The sequence below is a fragment of the Camelus dromedarius genome, chromosome 12 (genome assembly GCF_036321535.1).
Source record: "Camelus dromedarius isolate mCamDro1 chromosome 12, mCamDro1.pat, whole genome shotgun sequence".
Lineage (NCBI taxonomy): Eukaryota > Metazoa > Chordata > Mammalia > Artiodactyla > Camelidae > Camelus > Camelus dromedarius.
The window spans coordinates 56,233,080-56,257,790 of record NC_087447.1 but is presented as its reverse complement, the minus strand read 5'-3'; the positions used below and the strand labels follow the sequence as shown (position 1 = coordinate 56,257,790).

General features: G+C 41.7%; 1 protein-coding gene and 1 long non-coding RNA gene across 23 annotated transcripts in view; one reads left to right on the top strand and one right to left on the bottom strand.

Moving 5' to 3' along the window:
* DLG2 (discs large MAGUK scaffold protein 2) overlaps positions 1-24,711 on the top strand; it is a 1,729,700-nt gene that overhangs the window by 1,514,714 nt on the left and 190,275 nt on the right. Inside the window, exon 1 of one of the 22 annotated variants that reach the window (XM_010990301.3) lies at positions 17,391-17,779. The exons of 20 other annotated variants lie outside the window; for them this stretch is intronic. The gene's annotated coding sequence lies outside the window, so the exon portion shown is untranslated. Of the gene's footprint in view, positions 1-17,390; positions 17,780-18,182; positions 18,592-24,711 lie in introns of those variants that run through there. One more of the 22 variants, XM_031460452.2, reaches the window with a different exon arrangement.
* Positions 11,014-18,730, bottom strand: LOC135322681 (uncharacterized). The gene is made up of 3 exons (XR_010383437.1): positions 18,535-18,730; positions 11,959-12,064; positions 11,014-11,262 (listed from the first exon to the last, which is right to left on the bottom strand). It is a non-coding gene; the product is annotated as an uncharacterized LOC135322681 (long non-coding RNA).

The following is a 24,711-nucleotide window of genomic DNA, read 5'->3' as shown; positions in this document are numbered from 1 at the left end:
ATTCATCCACTGAGATATGTGCTTTTTAAGGACATTGGAGCTTTTTTTAGCAACATAGTGGAAAAAAATGACATTTCATTGACATCTGTTCATCTTTTCCTTTGTTTTGTTCTGAGGCATGCCTGTTTTAAAATCATTTCTAACTCTTGGAGTCACAGACAGGTCTGGTCTGTGTTGGAGTTGTAGTTGTCTATTTTTCCACGTTTTAGTCCACTGTGTTGTCATTCCTGGGTAAAGGCTCCATCTTTATTTCTAGGTGAGCCTTTTGCCCTGAATCCTGGGCAATAGGACTGGATGACCAAGGAGGAGACCAGGTCATTGTCACCTTTCTCCTCCTTAAGCCCCAATGAGGGCCCCAGCAGCTGGTCTCCTGCTTGCCTTTGAGCTGAAAGTAGAGGCCAAGGAAGGGCTCCCTCCTGCTCTCTCAAAAGAGATGGTAATCCCCGCTAATGTGTATTTAACACTTGCTCTATGTTAGGCTCCATGCTAAGCTCTTTAAATACATTAATTCATCTACTTTTCAAAACAGTGTTATGAGGTATGTACTAATTGCTATCTTCATTTTATTATTTAAAATAACTTAAATATTTGATTTTTCTAAAGTATTTGTTGCAAAGATTTTTCTTCCCCTGTTCCCATCCACCTCATGTAGCTGACCACTATTCTTAGTTTTTGTGCATCTTTTTGGAGTTTCCTTTACAAGTACAGTAAATTATATACATAATGCATCCATGTGTATTTTTCTTTTACACCAAAAGGAGCATCCTATACACTCTGTTCTGCACTGTTCTTTTTTTACTTATTGATATTCTTGGGTATATTTTTATACCAAGATAGAGAAAGTTTCTCTTTATTTTTTTACGAGTATGTAATAACCCAATGAAAATCATGCCATAATTTTATTATACCTATTTTAGAGCTGAAACTGGAGCCCAGAAGGTTAAATAACTTTCTTAAAGTCAAGGGAAAGATGGAATCCGCCTATGCCACTTACCTCTCTCCCCAAGGGTCCCAGAAACCTGAAGGTCATTTGACAAAGAAAAAAAGGCTATGGTGTTCCCCCAGTTCAGCAGCCCCTGCGTCTTCTCCCTTCCATCCGTCCTCCCCAAGGCCCTGCTCTGAGTCTTCTGAGCACTTTTGGAGCGGAGCAGGTGGATGTGCTTTGTTTTTTTCTCCTCTTCCTTTCCCTTCGACTTGACATATTTGGGGTCCTGTCCCTCCCCTCGTGCTTGCCTTTATTGGGACCCTTTAGATGTCTGTTTAGACATCCTTGGGAGTAGTTATTTGTGATAAGCCTTGGAAACTAGAGGTTTGGCTGCAGGTCCCAAAGTGTCTGATGTTTGTGTACATTCAGAACTGTTTTCCCTGCCCTACTGGACCTCTGTCTGTGGCCCACTGCCCACCTGTCAAAGACTGGGCTAGCCTCTAAAGCAGCAAGAGCTACTGATGTTTTGGGTCATCACTTAGCAGCCTTCTGCCTGTCAGCGGAACTGATCCCACCTGGCTGGTTCTGAACCCTTAGCTGCAGACTCTGACTTTACAGTCACGCTTCTGGAAGGCAACATGGCATGTGGTGAGTGTGAGCTAGTTTAGTAAAAGGCTGCCAGAACTTGGCACAGAGCAAAAACTCAGTGATGATGATGATGATGATGATGATGATGATGATGATGGTGATGACCTCATGTAATTCTTTCAAATCGTGCAGACTATAATCATTATCCCTATTTTACAGATGTGGTCACAGGTCCCAGAAGATTTTTGTTTTGCTAGAGCTCACATAGTCATTGGGTGAAAGAAGGGAGATTCAAATCAAGGCCCTTCCTGGCTAATATTCCTTGTATTATTTCATTAAATAGACTTAATAAGAGATCCATTTTGCCAAATGGCACGTTTCAGTACATAGTTATTAAGGCACTGGACATACAGTCCAGGTTCACTCACAAAATAATGTTACTATGAGAAAGGGTTTGTGATTGGCACAAGATTCTGCTGTGTTCTTCAGTACATTACAATTATATTAAAATGAAACGCCCACTCTCCTTTCTGCAAATCCATCATCCATGTATTTTGTTTCAGCCTCAGAAATGTTCGGAACAAGTTTTTTAGCCAATTTTGGAAAGAAAATTTCCCTTTCGATAACCATAATTATAATACTAATAACTAACTATAATGTAAAACTCTAGTAACTAATAAGAGTTACCATACTTCTTATATACCAGTATATAACTATGTGCTAAGCTGTTTACCTCTATTATCTCATGTGCTCTCCATAACAACCCTGTGAGATAAGCATTATTGTTCTCATTTACAGATGGGGATTGAGTCTTAAGGGAAGTTAAGTGACTTGTCCAAAGTCTTAACAGCTTAGTAAGTGGCAGAAGCCAGATGCCAGCCCAAGCCAGAAGTGACCAAAGGCCCTTAAGTGAAATTGTTCTGTCTCACCATAGCTTTCTTTCCCTAGTGGTAGGCAACAGGGTGGCCACCTCTGCACCTGTGAGAGGGTGCAGAGTCCATGAGCTAAACCTATAGTGAATCTTTTAGAATCATTTCTTACTGGTCACAGATTTCAAATTACATGTTGTAATTCTCACCAGCTGGATCTCAGTGTTCTGGGTCTCTCTGTTTAGGAAAAAAATAACACAATGTGGTGCATGTTCTTTTTTAATCCCACCTGCATTGTTAGCACCTTTCAGTTTTTTCAAAGCTTTTTACATATGTTATCTCATTTGTCAAGTCACTAGCTTTTCTTAGCCAAGCTCCTAGTGGAATTCTCCTTCCATACATCTAACACACTCCATTTCTTTCTAAAACAAGACCATTCCCAAGTGTGGTCTTTCCAGATTAGATATGTAGAAACCACATATTTTATTTAAGGGGTTAATATCTCTTAATGAGAGATTCAAAAACTGAACTCACCCTGGCTGAAAGCACCAAGTGTGGTCATTCAAAGCCTCTTAAAGCAAATTAGATGCCATCTGCTTCCCAAGACTGGAAATGTAGACCTGCTGCTTAGAAATCTTGTTGGAATTAGTATTAAAACAAGGCTGTTGCCTGTCATTTGATTAATTACTCATGACATCTTACGTAAAAGTAATTTTTTCCTAAGTGAATTTTTCGATAATTAAGTGTCAAGTATGTGTTATTATTTTAGAGTGAACTTCTTTTTATTTAAATAACAAATTTGATCTTCACTCTAGTTGAATGTTTATTGAGCGCTTACTGTATGCTCGGCACTATTCAAGGCATTTGGGTTGCCTGGTGGAAAGATTAGAATCAAACCTTCTGATTCCTCCTCCTACAACACAAAATATTATGTGCACTGACCCATGATTTCATTGAGGGCAAAAAGCATGTCTTATTGCTCTTCTATGGAATAACTGAGACAGGACCTCACCTGTGGAAAGGTCTTCTTTATTTAAAGTGAAGTGAATTACTTCTTGCTTCATCTGCCTTCATGAAGGGCACTGTTAGCAGTCTTGGATCACAGAAAGGGGCATTCATGCTTCTGTTCTCTGTGATGAAGATCGAAGATGGATTTAGGACAAATTCTCTTATCTCTGGGCTCCCACAGTGCTTTGCAGCTATTGAATAGCAATATCACTTCTTCCACTTGTAACTGTGAGCTCCTTCGTGTCAGACACCCCATCTTATTCCTCTCTTTCCTTACGGTGGTAGACATAATACTCTGCACATAGGCCTACAGTCAGTATTTGCTGCACTGAACTAATTACAGGCTGCTTCATTTCCCTCCCAAAGAACGGGGTCCGTGCCTCTGATATTTCCATTTACAACTTCACTATAGCACATAGTGACGCACATTTTGCACCTAATTCATGATCAGCAAATACTCATGGACTTCAAGTCTCATCTTTCCCTTGTTTGAGTTCATTGTACTACCATTTGGCTTTTTCATAGCAAGACCCCCAAAACTGAATCAAGGAATGAGTGCCTTCTCTGACTGATTACCCAATGAATAAACAATAACCAAACACATGGATAACGTGCCTTCTCCTACAGCCACAGAATGTCTCCCCCTCACCTGTCAAGTTGGGTAACAGGGCCCTGAAAAGGAAGGACTTGTCCAAGGTCACATAGAGAGATTGCAGTGAAGCTGCGACTGGAATCCAGATTTCATTATTTCCAGATTTCTACCTACTTAACATCTGCCCTCTTTCCCTTACTTTCCATCCCCACCGCTGCTGCCTGAGATCAGGCCCTTTCCCTCCCACCTGGACTGCTGCTCTCGCCTCCTGACTGTTCTCTCGCCGCCTGCCTCTACACCTCCAGCTCGTCCTCCACATGGTTGCCACGGTGATCTTCTAAAGTGCAGATCAGATCATGCTTACTCTGTTGTTAAAAGTCTTTTAGATGCTCCCCTCAAAACGTAGGATAGGGTCTACACTTCTTCACATGACCCTCAGGGCAACGAAGGCTCCACCGTGATCCCCCTGCCTGCCGCTCATTTCTCTCCCTCGGAGCCCATTTCCCAGCCAAGTTCAAGTGTCTCCAGTGACCCTAACTTTTAGTTGTTTCATGCCGCCGTGCACAGCTGCCTGCGTTCCTCCTGCTTTCTCTGCCCAGACCACCATCTCAACCTGACTCCTTGGTAGACAGCGGCTTCTAGGGTCTTCTAAGTGGGCAGACAGGGGTCTCTTTGATCAAACCCCATTCTTTGTCCTCTGCCTCTCCCCACACATGCTCCCTCCCACATTAGAGCTGATGCCTAAGCACTTGTAACACTTCTTTCACTTCCTTTTTAAAAATTTTTATTTTTTATTGAAGTGTAGTTGATGTACAGTGTTAGTTTCAAGTGTATAACAAGGCAATTCAGTTATACATTTATATACATACATATTTTTTCTTTTCAGATTCTTTTTCATTATGTTATTCCAAGAAATTGAGTATAGTTCTCTGTGCTATACAGTAGGTCCTTGTTGTTTATCTATTTTATATATAGTAGTTAATATCTGCTAATCCCAAGCCCTTAATTTATTCCTCCCCCACCTTTTCCCCTTTGGTAACCATAGTTTGTTTTCTATGTCCGTGGGTCTATTTTTGGTTTGTAAATAAAATTTGTATCATTTTTTTTTTCAGATTCCACATGTATTTCACTCACTTTTTAAACACATTCCTTTCTGAGGAGGCTGTGAACTTTTTAAGGACAGAGACGTGATCCGACTCAGATTTGTGTTCCCAGAAGCTGACAGTAGGTCAGGCATATAATAGAGACCCCCTTACACAGCTGCTGACTCTGGAATAAATATAACTTCCCTAACCCTTCACAGTGAATTAACTCAACTTATGGTTTCCTTTAAATTAAGCCTCACATGGGATGATAGTTGGATTATGTAAGACCTAAAGGAAGGAGAGTATATTTAAAGAAGAGCCGCACTTGAAAATGTCTTGCTTTTATAGGTGGTGAACGAATATTTCCCTGCAGCCATGGGAAACTGTATCAGCATGTTGGTCACACAAAGCGGCCAGAGGGCCACTGAATATTTCTGTGGGACCCTTTGTAACTGCCTCCCCACGGCTGAAAGGAATCCATGTGGTTACCTGTTGGGTGAAGAGAACTTGTGTCGCATTCAGATCTTTCATCAGGGAGTAGATTTTCAGCTACTTTTCCAGCTCAGTTGTTAAACTCATCCCTGCCCAATTTACCAATTGCTGAATTGTTCATTTGCTTATTTATTTATGATGCGAGTCAGGAAAACAGGAAGCAGAGAGAAATTCAGATTCTTTTTCTCTTTCTTGATGAGTTTGTGCTGGGGGAGGGAAGCTATTTTCAGCAAAGAGATGTCCTTTCTACCTGGAAGTTCACATTTTTACCTGCAATGATCTGATATTCAATGTCTGTGAGGTCTGAGTTCATGAATAACTTGATGAATCTGGCTAGTTTCTGGAGCCAGGACAGGAGCCTTTGTTCTTCCCTCTTCTTCTCTGTTTCATTATTCTCTCGGGTACTTCAAATGCCTGAACGCAGGTGGCCTTGTGGCACATTCTGTGTAGGCAGTAAGCTAGCATAGGCATCTTGGCTTGGGGCATCCATTCTCTGGTAAAAGAGTCATTCACCTTGATAATACGTGTCATTTGCTCAGAGGCAGGAAGGGTATGGTGAATAGACATGTGGGCTTTCGGCATCTATCAGGTTCCAGTTAGAGTCCCAGCTCTGCTGCTCACCGCCTGGGCCATCCTGGGAATGCTGAGCCTCAGCTTCCTTACCTCATCGCTTATGTAAGAAGTTTGTTAAAGCTTGTTAAGAAGATTAAACAAGCCACATAGAAGGACTTCACAGTGAATACTTGGGAGTCATCACCTAGTTTTATCAGCTCTGAATGCGCTTTCACTTTAATTGCCCCTGGTGCTCACAGTGTTCCCTGGTGAGAAAGACAGGGAACACCTTGTCGGCCCCATATGACAGAGGGAAGAGGGGAACCTGAGAGCCCCTCGCCCCAGCAGTGTTCCCTCTCCACTCTGCCACCTTTGGGTTGTGGTTGCGTATCCTCCGTTCACCTTTTCTAAAGCATGACTCAGAGCTCTTCCTTCCGACAGTGAGTCTTCTGAATGAGAGACAATAACAATCAAATGTTTTGGCGTTATTCACCAGGAGAGCTAATAGCTCTGCCTTCCACATTTAGAGCATGAAGAACACTGCTTTAGGAAACACTGAGCAAAGGTGGTACATGGTCTGATTTGGGTCACGTCTTTGATCTGTATGGTTTTCCCTTCTATCAGGTGAGAAGAGAGTGGTATCAGGTCCTCCATGTCAGAGAGCAGGGGAGCAGTGCAGGCTGGCAGGCACAGGGCAGCCTGAGTTCTCTCCACCCCCATTGCTGCTCATGGTCTGATTGCATGTTGCCTGCCATTCATGGACAGACTGGAAGACAGAACAAGGGTTCGGCTTCCCCACGTTGGAAAAGCTAGTTAGAAGCCAGGCACCCTCTCCAGATTGTCCAATTTGACTATTTTATTTTGGCCATTAATGTTGATTGACTATTTGACCTTTCCTGTATGCCCTCAGGACCCCGTGCCCAGCAAGGTCAGCTAATCCACAGTCCATTTGTTTCAGACAGTTTGGAAGAGTACGTGTAACAATATGTATTGGTTAGAATAATACAAGCTCTTGTTGCAGTCAACTCTTACAATGAATAATGGTTTAAACACAATAGAAGTTTATTTTATTTATCATGAAGTCCAAAACTTGTCTCATCTCCCCTCTGAGCAGTGATTCAGGGACTTTTGCCATGCTGCGGCCCCTCCATCTTCAACATCTGGCTTCCAAGGTCAAAGGAGTCATTTGCATCAAGCTGGTGGGAGGGAAAGAGAAGTTGAATGCTTGCTGGAGGAATGTTGTCCCTGGCCAGGCTCATTCCATTTGACTGGCCAGAACTCACATTCCCTTGGCCAGTGCTCAGACACATGGCTGCACCTAATTTCTAGGGTGGAGTCTAGTTTTGTGCTCCAGAAGAGGAAATGAGTTTGGTGAACCAACCGGTCTCTGCCTCAAAATAATTATGACCAAAACTAACATTTATAAAGCATTCACTTTGTGCCGGGCGTTGTGCTAGGCACTTTATCTAAATTATTTTTAAATCCATATGCTATGTTTTTCACCCATTTAAAGTATACAGTTAATTGGTTTTTAGTATATTCACAGTCATGCAACCATCACCACCATCAACTTTAGAGCATTTTCACTGTCTTCCCCGCAAACTCCCTTACCCATTAGCAATCACTCCCCATTTCCTCTCAATTGCCCTTCCCCCAACCCTAGGCAACCACCAGTCTACTTTCTGTCTGGTTGAATTTGCCTGTTCTAACATTTCCTAGCCCCAGGAATGCTTATATTGTTTTATATTATACTCACAACAGCCTTACAAGGGAGGCAAGTTGTTATTCCCATTTTACAGGTTTATAGAGAATCAGGTTGCTTAAATGACTTGCTAATAAATTTAAACCCTACCTCTCACTGAATTCTATCGTACTGTGCTGTGTCCCAATTATAAAGAATAATCACACCATGATTTCGGGAAAGAGAGTGGAAGGGGTGTTAGTTTGCCTGCTTTTTAATAAATATCATGGCAAAAAAAAAAAAAAAAAAAACCCCAAAACCTAACATCTTCATTGAGGGCTCCTTTTCTGAAGTGACAGATACTTAAGAAGTCAGAGAACTTAAAGCCCAGACCTCCCACTTACCAGGTGCGTACAAAGTATGCACTGCTTAATTCCTCTGGAGTCTTAGTGTCTTTATCTCTAGAATGGGAATAATGAATCTCTGTTTGCTGGGAGGATTGAATGAGATTAGCCTATATGAAAGCTGTTGCTGCAACTTTGCATAGTTGATCCCTTGCCAGTGTTAGTTGTTCTTGCTTCGAAGCGAAATTCTGGCTGTAATTGGGCAGCCACGGAAATTATGTTAATGTATCTGGGCCTCCAGGATACTGTCCGGGAAGAAATGATTGTGACTTCACTTTTTACAATATTCAGATTACAACCCAGAAGTGGCTGAGATCCTGGGAGGATTTCTAACAATGAGGGTTAAGAAAAAGGGACATACTCTCCAGGATAGAAAAATATATGTGGATTCTGGTCTGTCAACTCCTGATCTCATCTGGGCAGAAGAGCTTGTTATAGGCACCTGGAAAGAACCAGCTGAGCCAGCGTAAGTTTGAAGTTCCTTGGGAGAGAAGATAAGCTGGTTGAGTTTCTGTAGGCAGAGAGCCAGTAATGAGGTTTCCAGCATTCCGTCACATGTCCTTTTCATCACTTTCAGCTCAGCCAGAGACGGCAAAGCCTCAGACTCAGGGGCCAAGTGTGTCTTTGAGAGTCTCAGGGAGGTAGTTACGAAGGAGTGAATTGTGCTTTTGTTCCACTGACCCATTCCCCACCCTACCCTGTCCTGAGCCATAAGGATATTAAAACCTAGGCACGAGAGCACGGAGCAGGCTGTGGAGCCAGTGGGGAAGTTGCATTGGCAGTAGCTGGCTGAGTCATACAGCCAGAAGAGACCGTCAGAGACAAGGTTCCTGAACTCTGGGTAGAATCAAGGGCATATTTCAGCCTTAAAAATTTGCCCGAAAAGCCTCTGGTTCTGCTATTTCCTAATTGCATGGACAACTGATTTAACATCTCTGAGCCTCCACTTCCATATGGGATTGTTACCTGGACCATGACTTACAACCATGGAAGCTGCAACCTGCAGTTCCAGGGGCTCGATTCACATACTCTAGGGGTCAGCAGATTGTGAACACGGGAAAGGGTCAGACACTAAATATTTTCGGTTTTATGGGCCACACGGTCTCTACGGTAACTAATCAAGTCTACTGTGGTCGTGCAAAAGCAGCCACACATACTACGTAAATGAATGGGGGTGGCTGTGTTCCAATAAAGCTTCACTTTGGGGCACTGAAATTTGAACGTTATGTAATTTTCATGTGCCACAAAGCATTATTCTTATTTTGATTTTTTTTCAATCAATTAAAAATTTAAAAGCCATTCTTGGCTTATAGATGCTACAAAATCAGACAGTGGGCCAGGTCTGATCTGCAGGCCGTGGTTTGCAGGCCCCTAGCATACACTGAAATACATTCAGTGTTCTCTGGAGAGATGCAGTGTGGTGGTCTGATTACAGCAAGGACCAAAATAAGAAAGTACATGTGGAGGGTTAGCATAGTGTCTGCCCCTTATAAGTGCCTTGCAAATGGTTATTATTACTGTTTGCCCCCTAAAAAAGAAATACATTAACTACTTGCCACATTTAGAATGGACATTTAGAAAGGGCGACAGTTACATTTTGGTTACTTAACATTTCCCCTATGTTACACTTTTATTATTAATAAAGTATACTTTAAAATTAAAATGATGAAAACTGGTTTGGACAGGTGGTGACATTAGGAGGCCACCCAGTTTTTAAATTCTTTCCTAGCACCCAGCGTTGTCACTTTAATTTGTAGACATCTTTTAGTACAGTCATCAGTTGGTCAGAGGATTGGTTTTAGGACTTGTGGATGCCAAAATCTGAGGATGCGCAAGTCCCTCGTATTAAATGGAGTAGTGTTTGCGTATAACCTATGCACATTCTCCTGTACACTTTAAATCATCTTTAGATTGCTTATACTACCTAGTTCAATGTAAATACTATGTAAGTAGCTGTAAATACAAGGTAAATGGTATGTACATAGTTGGCTGGGGTGGTAAATTCAAGTCTTGCTTTTGGAACTTTCTGGAACTTTTTTTTTTTTTAATCTGCAGTTGGTTGAATCCACCGATGTGGAACCACAGATGCAAAGGGCTGACTGTACTTGGTCTGTGCTGCTAGGTGCTACATGAGTAAATGACTTTAGGTCTTTTCCGTCTAGGAGCTCATAGTTTTCTCCACAGCGGGTGTATGCATGCTAAGGGTATGCAAGATGACAGCCCTTCTCTTTATATTAACTTTTCATCTCAGCCGTCAGTTTCTGTTTTGGTATAGGATTTATTGTGTACTTACTGTGCCACAGTAATATGGTTGTACCTCCTACAATTTATATATATATATATATATATAAATATTCAGATAATGGAAAGCGTTCTCATAATTTTTTTAAACGGTGATGTCGACAAAGTTTTGAGAAAACTGGTTGAGAAGGAAAATAAATTAATGTATCCCAACGGGAAACAAGAGTTGGTTTGAGTGATGTAGGTTCTTTTTCAGAATGACACTAGTGTTTTTAAGACATAAAGTAACAGTTACTCTGGTGTCTATTTTGTCACAGGTCGGAAGCAGTATATTTCATATTTTTAATTTCATAACACAACAGCTGTATGATAAGTACTGTTATCTCCATTTCATAGATGAGGAACCAAGTTTCAGTTCAGAGAAGTTAAGCAACTTGTAAAGGTCAGCTTGAATGAATCAGGACTGTCTAACTATACAGCATGACATTTACCACTTCAACCTTCATTGCATTGAAGAAGTTCATGAAAAAGGAATGATTATTCTCTGGTATTCCTAAACTCTGAAGTTAGTCTTTTTCCCATCACGTGTACTTGGTTTATTAAGTAGTAAATGAATAAAATTCCACTCTCCCAGGGATCCGTGGTCAACCCCTTACCTCCTGACCTTTGCACATCACATGCTTCTCACTCTGATTGGAAATCTTCTTAATTAGATCTCCTGGTCATCCATCAAAACTCAGCTTAGACACCACCTCTTCCAGAAAGCCTTCTGAACTTCACGTCCCAGACTAGGTGAGATGCCTTTCCTCTAGACATCTGTAGCACCTAAATAAAAAGTGCTTATAAAATATGCCATGCAGCTGTGTTGGTTGCTATCTGCTTGTTACTCCCTGGACTGAAAGCCCCTTAGGGGACAAAGTCTGACCCTGGGTTCATTGACTGTCTGCCGTTCAACATAATAATAAAGTGCCTGGGACATAATAGGCCCTCCATGAATATTCATGGATGAAGAAATTCTCCCCTCATTGATATGGAGTCTGAGATAACTTTGGCAAAGAGATGGGTTGAAGATTGTCTTTACTAAGGTTTCCCAGGATAGGACAAATTTGTGAACATGAATTAAATTACAGGGGACCAGATAAAGGTAAAACAAAGGAAGCAAAATTTTATATGTGTAAAGGCTTTTTCCTTCTGGGTTCTTCAGAAACTGAAGCAGGTACACACACACACACCAATCAAATTTATGCTGATGTATATGATTTATCAGTATACTCCGGTTTCTCTCTCTCTGTGTGTTTATGTGTGTGCACGTGTATGAGCCTGCACATACTCAAGAACATGAGTTCATAAAAATAATTGACCGCAATTTCTATAACCTATCTCATGGGTCACTGAAAGCTCAACAAAAGGATAAAAGAAGGTTCATTAACACTTCAGGTTGGCCGATCTTGCCGCCATTCAGCTGCTCTAAGTCTCCTGTGGTCCTAAAGCAGCTTCCCTCTTGGATGCGTACAACTTTACCTCTTTCTCTGAAGAAAGCGTTTTGTTGAGAGCTTTTGCGATGTTCCAGATATTCAACAGAGGTGATCTCATTTAACCCTCAGACGTTTGCACGGATCCACAGGTCCTGAACCCAAAAGAAATGGATTAAGTCAAAAGCAAGTCAAGAATTTAGTGAAATAGAAAATCTTCACTAAGAAAGAAGGAAGGAAGCGGGGTAGTGAGGGAGGGGGTGATGTCAAGACTGAGAAAAAGTCTGAATTTTGTTGAATTCAGTTATGAATGTTGTTAAATTCTTATACAAATTTGTTACATAGGATTATATCAAATTAATTTATTGGTAATAAGATGAGTATTTGACCATTAGCATAGACATTTTATATCTGAGCGGGGAGGGGCCTTTTCAACTGACTGAGAGAAAAGCTTTCTTCTTCCCACCACCAAATGTGGCTACACGTGAAGAGCTTTCTTACTTGCTGAAAAAGAACTGCATTAGAACAGTTGTTCCAGATTTTTACGTTTCATAGACCAGAAACTTTTCAGAATAAACTTTTAAAGGCCAAAAGAATTGCCAACTTTTATTTTGCCAATAAAATGAAGGACATTAAGAAACAGGACAAAAAACTATATATTCTCATCATCATTTTAGAAATAAAAAGACAATTTACTAGCAAAAACAATAAGAAGAAATAATAAACAGTAGAAAGGACATAATCTCCTAATAAAGGAAGGTCATTTTTGCTTAATGAAACATCACTGCATTCTCTTTACTCTTCTCATACCGCCTGGACCAACAGGGTTTGGGGACCAGCCTCTGGGAACCACTGCTACTGCCATGAGCAGGCTTTGAAGTCACATGGATCTCTATTTAAATCCAGGCCCTACTAATTCGTAGCTGTGAAACCTGGGGCAAATTACTCAACTTTTCTGACCTGCTGTTTCTTCATGTGTCAGATGAGGATAATAATCTGACTGTATTAATTTCCTAGGGTTGCCATAGCAAAGTACCACAAACTAGGTGGCTTAGAACACCAGAAGTTTTTTGTCTCACCGTTGTAGAGCCTAGAAGTCTGAAACCCAATTGTCAGTAGGACCATGAAGTAATGCTTCTGAAGGCCCTGGGAAGTTTCATGTTTCACGCGTCTCTCCTCGCTTCTGGTAGTTGCCTGGCCTTTGGCACCGTATCTCCAACCTTCACATGCTGTTCTCCCTGTGCGCATATGTGTCCCGTGTCCCCCTTTTGTAAGGACACCAGTCAGTCACAGTGGATTAGGGACCAACCCTACTCCAATACGACTTCTTAACTAATTATGTCTGTGACAATTCTGTTTCCAAACAAGATCACATTCTGAAGTATGGGGGTGGGGTGGTTAGGACTTCAACCTATGAGTTTAGGGGGAACACAAGTTAACCCATATCACTAACCAAACTCATGGAATTGTTGTGTCAAATTCATTCACAGGAGGGGCTGAATACATTGTAAAGTACCAGAGAATGTAACAGTTGTTTGTTTTTAAAGAAAATTTATGATTGAGGAATTTATGCTTTGGGGACAGTAAGCAACTTATGCAAGGCCATATAACTAAAAAGTAGTGAAGATGGGACCCTGAGCACATGCATAAAACATTTTAAATACCTGTTACGTGGTGGGCCCTGTTCTAGTCCTTCCATGAGGAGATGTGAGCAGAATCCTGACTGCAGTGAAGGAGCAAATCCTCAGGGAAAAGGGAGCCACGGAAGGGATCAGAATGGGGAGTGCTGGGGTTGGATTTTTATTTGAAAAGAATCTGGCTGTTGTGTAGACAGTGATTTGTGGCAAGACAATAGTCAAAGCAAAGAAGCCAGCTAGGAGGTGATGGCAGTCGTCCACATGAGAGGGGATGGTGGGAGAGACTAGGGACCAAAGGTAGAGGTGGAGAACAGATTTGAGGTCTATTCTAAAGACAGAAGTAACAGCATTTGCTGATGAGCAGGATGTGGGATGTAAGATTTTTTTTTTTTTCCCAAGAGCCAAGAATGACTCCCAGGTTTTTGACCAGAGCAAGTTGGTGAATGATTATGCTATTTTTTTGAAATGTTGCATGTTGGGAGTCCAGCAGATATGGTGGTGGGGGAACCACAGGTTTGGTTTTGGACATTTTAAATATGAAAGCCTGTTAGACAGTCAAGTGGAGATGCTCGGACATGGGATGCAGCTGGATGTGAAAGTCTGGAGTTCAGGGCACAGGTCGGGACGAGACATCTACATGGGGTTGTCCTTAATCCATAGATGACATTTAAGCCTTGATACTTGATGTTCAATGGAGTCAACGCAACAAGAGAGGTCTAACGATGACCCTGGGGCACAAGAAGGTTGAAAGATCAGGAGGTGGAGAAGGGCTCAGCAAAGAGGACTCAGAAGGATGGATTAGTGAGGTAGGAGAGAAAGCAAGGGGGTCTCAGGAACCACATTTAAAAAGTGGTTGATTCAGGAAGATGTCGTTAATTCTGTCAAAGAGCCGTGGAGAGATCAAGTAAACCGAGGACTCCTCTCTGGCCATTGCTCCTGGTACTGAGCACGTTACCACTTAACAAAAGCATCTCTAGCGGAGTCGGGAGGGTGAAGCCTGACTGAAGGCAGTGAAGGAGCGAGTGGGATGTGAAGAGGTAAAAACGGTGAGAACGGACGCTTATATTTTATGTTCTCTGTCACCTCAGTTTCTTGGAAGCTGTGGATTTAACATTTAGGAGAGTGGGCTCTGCAGTCTTAGACTTCAGTCCTTATTCTGACTGAGCCATTTATTATCAAGTCCCCGAACCCCACCAGCCACAGAGTCCTCATCTGTAAAGTGGAGACAATCGTACTACTCACTTCAAAATGTTGTGGGGGTTGAATGGGAGACACGACTCAAGTTTAAACACATTGCCAGCCCATAGTAAGTGTCAGTAAGTATTAGCACCATCACTCATGTAAGCAAAGTACTGGTACAGCTTCCCGGCCCCACGGAGTTCGTTATGTCGGGAGTATTGGTGGCAGGAGGTGGCAGTTGTGACAGAGTATGTGTTGTGATTATTATCCTTGACAGGGGAACAGAGTGAGGTGTTACGATATAAAAACTATATGAAGGCTCATCTATAGCAGTTTTTCACGGGGTGTGTCATGATGGGGGAATAGCTAGGCAGCAGGGGGAAATGGACAGAAAAGAAAGGGCTCTGGAGGAGGTTTTTGGGGATCATGGTAGACCAAGGAGCTGGAAATCACGGGAAGACTTGGAATAGACCAAGCCACGTCAGACCACGTGTGGGTAACCCGCGCTCAATATTGGCAGTAACCGTTAATCTTGTAATCATAGTTATCATTTACTCTTTGCCACACATGGTCTTTATACCTGGCTTTTCTTTCCTGTTTAGAAATTCAAGTCCCTTTCCCCTCTGACCCCTTCAGCTATGTCACATTCCTCTTCTCCTCCAGTGCCTAATATTAAATACAGTCTTGAAGGAGGGGGTACCTCCTCCACATATATTCCATATCCCCTAATAAGATGCTTAGAGTCAGAAATAAACAAGAGAGAGTAGTCTGTATGTGAGCAAATTAAGTTGGCCACTCAGTCATTCTCTAAAAACACAGAGCAAGGAAAATCTCTCATGTTTAAAGCTGCATAGCCTGGAAAATTGTAGGATCACCGTGTCTCACAGAGGGCTACCTCTCATGTCTCTCAAGGAGTGTTGACTGTGTACCTTCAAGACGGCGGTTTCTTATATGGACAAGCTCACCTGACTGGGACCTTGTAGGTGGACAAATCCTGGTTTATACTGACTTAGGACAGGAGTTTGCAGTGGAACCTTTCAGACAGAGATACCTGTTTCCTTGCTTGGCACACCTTGACTTAATGGCAGTAGATGTATATCTGTGTGCAAAATTTCGTTGTTGTTAATGTGGCAGGTGCTTGGTTGAAACAGGTGAAGGAAGCCACATTGGTCTCACTGTGGACAGCAAGCATGCTATATTTCCTGGGCTGGTGAGTTCATTTGACTAATAGTGCAAATAAAGTAGAGAGAAGCTAGGGAGCTGAACTGGCAGCCAGAGAAGAGTGCCCAGACCCACCGTTCTCCGGCAGAAAGTCCCTGTATTCCTAGTGATGCTCTGCCGTCTGGCTGATGGGCCTCTCTGGGGTTGTCTTCCCTTCTTTACAGGCTGAGGATTAGAAGACTCCTTGGCAAATACTAGTTGGCATTTTTAAAAGACAGTTTTAAAAGAAGGTGAGATAGAAATCCATTTTCCAAAAAGAAAAACTAGCCAACAGTGTGGGAGTGTGCATTATAAACCAGGCACTGCATTTCCTTGATATGCTTTACTTACTCTTGCAAGGTAAAAATTAGCATACCCACTTTATAGATAAAGTCAACCATGGTATTACCGTATGTCAGCGGCAAAGGTAGGGTTTAAACAAACAAGTTGATTTGGGTCCCAAACCTATGATCTTTCTATAATTTCTACTAAAACGCATAGTGAATACATTTCCTCACATTGCTCACGTGCCCCTACAGTTGAATGTGAAACACTGCCTGAGATAGGATGATAGGTTTAAGAGTATGGGCTCTGAAACCAGGTTGCCTGGAATCGATTCCAGTCTTGCCCCTGAGCAGCTGGGATCCTGCTTGAATGTGTTAACCTCTCTGAATCTCAGTTTTTTTCATCTGCAATATTTTGTTCATGATAACACCTACCTCATATGAATGTTCTGATGATTAAATGAAGATTACATGAACCTGAGCACCTAGAACGCTGCCTGGCACATGAGAAGTGTTTGATAGTAGCCATTATTATCAAAAACATGATTTCTGGTGTTGATATTCAGTGACCCTAAAGAGGTTATATTGACCTTGTCAGAGAGGAAACAAAAAACTCGGTCACTGCTCCTCCATGCTGCCTGCCTGTTAATGGTTTTTGGCCAGTCAATGATACTGTTTCCGATTTCTGCGTGTCCTCCCATTTTCAGAGCTTCCATGCTCTAGAGGTAGCACAGTAGGATAGAGATGCACCTCAGAAGACCTGGATCTGGGTCAACCTCAAATCACACTTGGAAACCATGTGACCGGCGCAGGTCACTTTCTCTCTCTTGCTACGGGTTCCTCATCCACACAGTGACCAGGTTGAACTCCTGAACTGCTAGGGCTCCTTGCATCCCTCCGTTTCTTTGAGCGCTGGACAAAGTCACTTAACTTCTCGGATGGCTCATTTATACTGTAGCGCTGCTGAACCTTTCCTGGTTGCTGAGAGGCTCAGGGAGAGTGAAAGTGTTCGGTACACTGTGACAGGCTATGCAAATGTGAGGGCTGATCTTTACAGAACTATTATGAGAATTAAACCTGAGTACTATGCCTTGCTATGTGTGCATTGGAGATGCAGGGGGCTTTCCTCTACGTTTTGCCATCTTTGCCTACCCCACACTGGGTTGGGTGGATCCACCTTAACAAGGTGTAGGGGAACACAAGTCAAGGATGGGGATGCAGTACTGATGGTGGGAAAGCATCTTATTGGTTAATGCTGGTACATCCCAAACACCAATTACTGTCACTGCTTCTAAGGCTGATATATTTATCAGGATGAGTTCCAAGGAAATATATGTACCCAGGGAGCAAGGACGCTGCATGGTCACCCCCTGTGATGTAAAATATGAGAGTCTAGGAGGGGCTGTTTTATAATTCATCAGGTTTCGCTAGTGAGTTCTGCTGGAGTCTTAGTTATAAAGGCAAGTGGGAACCGGACGGCAGACAGGAGAACCTGGCACCAAGGAGACGGAGAAGCTGCCTTTGGTGCCTCCTGCCTCCTCCCTGCTTTGTTCCAATAATTTTGTGCTCGGTAAGTTCCCTAGCTTTGCAGCTAATCGTTGTTGAATGAGCTTGGCAAATGAATCTGTAGTTTGGAAAATGCACTTGCTGTCAGAAGTGTGTGTCAGTGTTTGGGCTTCTGACAAATTCCACAATTCTCTTTAATGAGCAAAATAGCTTAAAAGATGAAACAAAAGCCGACAAATCAATTATTCACCTTGATCCTTGGAAGGCTGCTTTCTTTGGTTGCTAAAGTTTCTCAGGTTTCATTCTGTCAGTTTCATTTGTTGGGTGAGCTTTGAAAAGAACAAGTCTCTTTGTCACGAAATTGTTTTTCCTAGCTGCCGAAAGGAGGTATGTACAGGGCGGTTTGTCCATCCCCACCCCCCCAGCTTACCCTCCCCAGCGATCGGTAAATCTTAAAACAGACCGTTTGCCTGGTAACCAGCTCCGACAGAGCTGAACCTGTACAAGGCAAGACTCAAATCGCAATCTTTTGTGTGAACAGAACTGAGGAGCTGTGAATAATTGTCATTGTGGAGATGACTGTGAAACTCGGTATGGGGGTAGCCCCTGCGTTTTGCCGGAATGGGGTCAGAATCTGAGCAGATTTGCATTTGGCATGCCTGTTGGTGGTGCGGGAGAGGGACGGAAAGAAAAGACTGAATCGTTATGGAAAGAGCTGTACAACCCTCCCACCGGACAGACAAATGCAGAAAGCATGACCATTATGTTTGGGTAACTTGGGGCTGTTTTCTCTAGTTTCCTATTCCCATTAATAATTACCTGAAGCTGTGTTTTGGTCCGCATCTGGGTGTGCTCCAGGTCCTGGCTCCAAGCAGGGTGAGTACTGACTCCTGGTCAGCTAGCCAGAGGAAGTCCTTTCCTCCTTACAAGGAAAGAAGCAAACGCTGTACCTTCTCGGACTGTTTTCTGCTGTGTTGTTTGCCTCTGTCCAAATCTCATGGAAACTAACAGCTTGATGTACTTTTTTTTTTTTTTTTTTTTTTTGCAGTAGCAGATTTAACTGTGGTGTCATATGGCATATTATATATGGAGAGGAATAGCAAGACATTTTTCTGAATGTTTCAAGTGTGTCTGGCTTGTTGACATTTGCTTTAATTTCACCCTCAAGGAACTACTGTCTTCTGCACCCATAACTGTTTGTCTGTCCTAAACATTTACTTTATGCGTAATTGTACTTTCTCTTTGGAGGTAGAATCTATAGATCTGACAAGAACATCCTCTTTATCCTAAAGGAAAGCAACTACTCATTTTAGCATCTCCTCGAAAAAGTATGTTTTTTTCCCCCCACCGGGTACTTAGCTTGCTCTTTGTTTTTTCCGGATTAATATTTTGTTCAGTACCACTGTACTTCCAATAAAGTTGTTTCTCTTTTCCTAGTACACTTTCCGATTGCAACAAAACTTGGCAAATTTGAAATATGGAATATATCTTTTTTTTTTCAGGAACACATTTTCCAGGCATACTTCTTTTGTCCATAAATAGCTTTTCCATATTTTCCATTTCTCTGAATAAGTTCTGCTTAAAGAGCAGAGGAGTGATGTATTGTGGTTGGCACTGAGGGGTGTGTAACCTGAGACTTGGTTTCTAATCTACAAACGGCTGCCCCACAAGGGGTCTGTAAAATGTCTTTTTGTCTTATGTTCAGCGCAAATCCTCTGGGCTACAGCAGTAATGATTAAGAGGAAATTCAGTGAATCATTGCAGGTACAAACCAACATCTGTATTTGACTGTCCAGCAAGCACACAATGCTGTGTAAAGCTCAGGACACACAGCTGAAGGTTCCTCAAAGTGTTAATGTATCTTCATGCCAAGAGCAATGTAGTTGTGAAGTATTTGCGATGTATTGTACATTGAATGTCACTGTACCACATTTTTTAAAAAATGTCCTTCCAGAGCCCCTGGTTTATTTTGCAGCAGTATCTGAGTTTTGATTCAGGATGGTTTTATGGAGAAATAAGCCAATGTACCAGTCTCAATAAATAGAGCTTTTTCTTGTTTGGTGGTGGTTTTTCCATCTTCTCCACCCACCAAGAATAAGCTATTTATAGCAACAAAAGAAAATTTAGCATGAGTTATTCTCAATTAAATTTACAGCAAGACAGATACAAACTGTGACAAGAACCTTCTGAGAGAACGCATACACACCGAAAGACATGTCTCTCAAAGAAGGATTAAAAGCCAAAGAGGCATTCACATTTTGCCTACATGACACGTGATTTTCTTTGAGAGGGGTTGGAGGGCAGAAGGGGGAGAGGTTTAAAGGAGCTGTTCTGAGACCTGGCCCCAGCGGTGTGCGGTGGAAAGAGCAGGGCTGTGCTCTGCTACGGTCTCCACCTCACTCTCCTTATCTGTAAAATGGGGAGGGGAAGTAAAGGCGATTACATCAGGTAGATGGGGTACGTATAGCAAACGGTGCCCTGTTTGGCACAAAGGGGACCCAGTGAAAGGTAGTCGTTATTGGTAGAATTATGTAAAATACATTAACTCATTCTGATGTTGGTTTTGAAAGAACCAACCAAGCACAGCAAATCGGAAGATTATCAAATATTTTCTTGTTAGTAAGATGTACTTCTTTCAGTTAGACTTTTTGTTTTTGCTTTTGTCTTGGAAGCCTAGTAAAGACAGAATTATTACCTTTCGGTTCACTTTTCACTAATCCTTAAAATGGCATCTGAAGTCCTTACATAATTATTCAAAGAATAAACTTGATTTCAAATGGAGGAGTGTGGAGATAAACGGATGCCAGATAATAGAGCGTAGCCTTCTAAGTTATTTGCGAAACAACGATTAGGCCATAATTCCAGCCCTGACATTGCACTAAAGTGCCTGATTATAATGGTAAATATCATTTATTACACCCCAGGCACGGTGCTGTATGTTTTATGTGCATTTTCTCATTTACTCCTCATCACAGCCCTGCCGGGTGGTTACTATTTTGCTTCACATTGTCAAATGAGGAAACAAGATTAGAGAAAAGTTTATTTCAGTACTACCAGTTTAAATGGCATCTGGCAGTGCTAGAATTTGAGCTGATTCCAGAAGCTGGACTGTAACCACCATGGTGGGGTGATCCAACAGAATGTTCCCAGGTCTGCATGGCTCCCTTTGGGCTCCCTTGATTCTTCTCCCCACATAGTTAACGTCTATTAGAGTTTAGGGAGTACAAAAAAATATGAAGTTGGAGACTTCCATGTCTCCCAGTTTTGATCTGTGCCAACCAAGGTCACATTTTCCTGAGCCATTTTTACAATTCTCACCAAAGTATATACTTTAGTATAAAAAGACATGAAATTTTAAAAGATCACAAATCTACCAATTCAAGGTAAGATCTAAAGGTTGCCCTGAATTAGTATCATCCTTTGACCTAGGGAACCTTCCTCTGTGCCTCTGGCTTTAGAGGCGTCTCTGGGCCAAGAGGAGGGGCCCATTTGGATCTTGATTTCTAGACCACATTCAGGGTAAATAGGACCCCAGAATTTCTTCCCCAAACAGTCCTAAGCTCACTTCCAAGGGTTGTACTGTGTGCCTACCCCGGGCATGAGGAAACCCAAGAGGCTGCTATTTGCATGGGGTTAGGGGTGGGGTCAGGGGGTGGGATGCTGTTGAGCACTGCTTGGACTTATGAGTTGGGGCGTCCACGCATCTGCAGGAAAGGTCTTTTGTGGTGCAGGAGGAACTTTGGAAGAGAAGAGGGGCTGGCTCAGGTCTAGGGACCCCAGAACTGTTAGGGACAGCCTTGCTCTACACTGAAGGATGTTTACCTGTACTTCAGAGTAATGAAGCTAAAATTCCAGTGGGTTGGTTTTGTGGGGCTTTTGTTTGTCTTTGTTTTTGCTTTTGACCTTTTCCCCATTGAGCCAAAAGAAATCACTTTAACAAGAAAGTGGTCAAAGCTATGAAAATCTCAGACTAAAAGCTTTTTAAGTTCCATTTTGGAATTGACAGCAACCTGGTCTATCAAGGCTAGACATTCGCCTTTCTTCCCATTCAGAGGCATAGGCTGACTTTGGAAGGTGATTTTTGGGTCGGCTGGATAAAACTCTGCCGTTTATCCTTTATGCCATTTGAAAATGTAGTTGCTCAGAGTGTCTATTGCTAATTTCAGGTGCCCTTTTTTTTCTCTAGTCTTAAATTGCTATGGTACCCTTAGTGCTGGGGACTGATGAAGGCTGCCTGAAGGAACCCAGTGAACCCTGCCCTCTGGGCTGGTATGAAAAGCAGAAATGGCGATCAGTGGCTTTGAGTGGGCTTCCATCCTTATTACAGCACCTTCTTCCATCCAGCACCTCATTCTCCCAGTGGCTTCTTTCCATCTTCTTTTGTATTGGAGAGAAGGACCCACCTATGGAGAACTAGCAGCCAGGAGTTCCAGGCAACAAAATCTTTGTAGTTATTAAGAATCTTGAGGGGTTTTGTGGCTTGATTTTGTTTTGTTTTTAATGCAGTGAAAGCTGTTATGCAATTAACAGAGTGGTTTTCGATTTTGTTTTTTGTTGCTCTTATCTTCATCAAGTACTTTTCTAGGTGAAAAGGCAGAGTGCATCTTGGGATGTATTTCCTACTTCCAAATCTTCCACCTTTCTTTCCTTAGGTACGAAGCATGTATAGTAATTACTGTCTCAAGGCTGTTGGGAAAATGTGAATGAGATAACTCATGTCCCAGTAAATAGCTATTTCTTCATCCGTGTGAAGGCATCTGGCTCAGTAAAATCTTAGCACATAAGTGTGCCTACATCAAATGATCCTCCAATTTGAAAATAACAGCAGTTAAACTGATGATTCTGTGATGACTAAGGTCACACATTTGTTTTGCCTAGCTGAGGCAGTGGTAGGGATGGTACAGGGAGATTTTTTTTAAATGGAACAAAATAAAATTTATTTAATCTCTGCATTGAAAACTATTAATAGTGTATGCCTTGGGTAGTGGTAATCCCACTGATTTTTACTTTCTTTTTTATGCTTTAGGTGTTGTTTAAACTTTTGTGGTGAGCATGCATTGTTTATATAATTAGGAGGAAAAAGGAGAAAAACATTTTTAGGGAGCTGAGTTAGAGTAGGACATGGTTATGGATACATTGCAGATGTCTAACTCTGTAGGAAGAGTCCAGTCAAACTTTTTTTTAAGATGCAGAATACCTAGGGAAGGGTTGTTTTCTGATTGGAATAATCCAGGTTAGCTTGTTTTATTTACTTGTTTGCTTGTTTCTTTGTCTATTATTAATCACTTATTAAGCACAGACTAGTTCCACATTTTCTGCTAGTATTGTATTGAGATTACAAAAGTGAACAATCATAATCTTTGAACTCAAGGCATTTATAATCCAAGGGAAATGGGCATATGAGCCCACAATTCTAACGCAGTGTGATTCTTGCTGTGCCATAACAGGCTCTTGAGTTTTCTTTCTATTGCGAGGAATAGACACCATGACTCCAACTGACTTACTCAGTGAAGGGAATGTACTGGTGATGGTAACCTAAAAGTACAGCAGTAAAGCCAGCTTCAAGAGGTCTGATCCTGTGGGTTACAAGGTTGTCAGGGAAACTGTTTCCTATGGTTTTGTCATGCTGCCTGTTCCTTTATTAGCTGCATCCTAAGGCTAACTGCCCCCATGGTCCCAGAAACGATTGTCAGAGGCTCTGGGACAACTTGTTTTCTTAGTCACATCCAGCCAGAAAGAGATCCTGAGAATGGTCCCTAAAATTTGAATGGACTGGCTTACCGATGAACATAGAACCGGATTACCAGCCTATTCTGTAGCTTAGACATAGGCAGCCTCCCCATCACCTCATGAGTCCCAAACAAAGTCTGGCCACTGTTGCTGTTAGGAAGGGACGGTGGTGATGATGGATGCTGTGTTCTTCCACTTGTGATATGTACAACACGTAATGTACAAATGTCCACTAGAATTAGTACATAACATAATTGGAAGAAGGCCAAGCATATGATGGCGCATGTCTTTAAACTGACTTCCACGGTGAGAAAGGGTTTGCCAAAAGATAAGAAAGAGGGAAAGGTTCTGAGGCAGAGAAAAAAGCTTTCTACAGTCACAAAAACTAACCAGGTAATTGTTTAACTCTCTGTTTGTCTTTATATTGGCATTATTTCAAAAGTTGCCAGCCAGAAGCCATCTGCCCAGTGGTATAATTAACAGAAACCCTAACGTATCAGTTTCACCAAAACTTGCTGTTGGATGATAGCAGCTGGGTATTTAAGCTAAACCACAGTCACATGTCTTTTTTTTTTACAATGTGAGTACAGACTTGAACTCAATTTAATATTAACCTTTAAATTTAGGTCCGTTGCTTCAAAAGTATAGTATTTTAGAGCTAGACAATACCATTGTCATTGTTTTTCTGCTTTTTTGCTTCTGTGAAACCTATTCAGGAAGTTTAATGACTCACCCAGTGCCTCAAATATATTTGGATTTTGAACTCATGAAATCTGTGATGCTAAAAAATGGTATAAGACAAATGGGGGTACCTTTGAATAGATGTGCTTACTTGCCAACTGTGTAGTATATATCACATTGAGAATGAAATAGACTAGAATAAAATAATTGTTAGCCAAATATCAATGTACCATAGCAAAATTAGATTAAACTTTGGTGTCTGTGTGATTCACAGTTTATATAATTTCTCCATTCTTCAGTTCTTCAGCCTTAGACAATACTTACTTTTTCTTTCATTAAAGAAGTAAAATACTTCTTGGATAAGATGTACTAGATGGGTTTGGTAACAGTTTCTACTAAAACTCCTGACTCCAAATTTAATTAACTATGTTTTGGATTTTTTAAATTTTTTCAGTTTTGCAGCGTAGAAGAAGTGACAAGACTATTACTTTCTTTAGGAAGTGTGCTCATACTTTTCACAATTTTCTGCCATCTAAATGCAATCATAAAGCACCCTTTTGTTTTTTTTACTCATGAAGCTTGTTA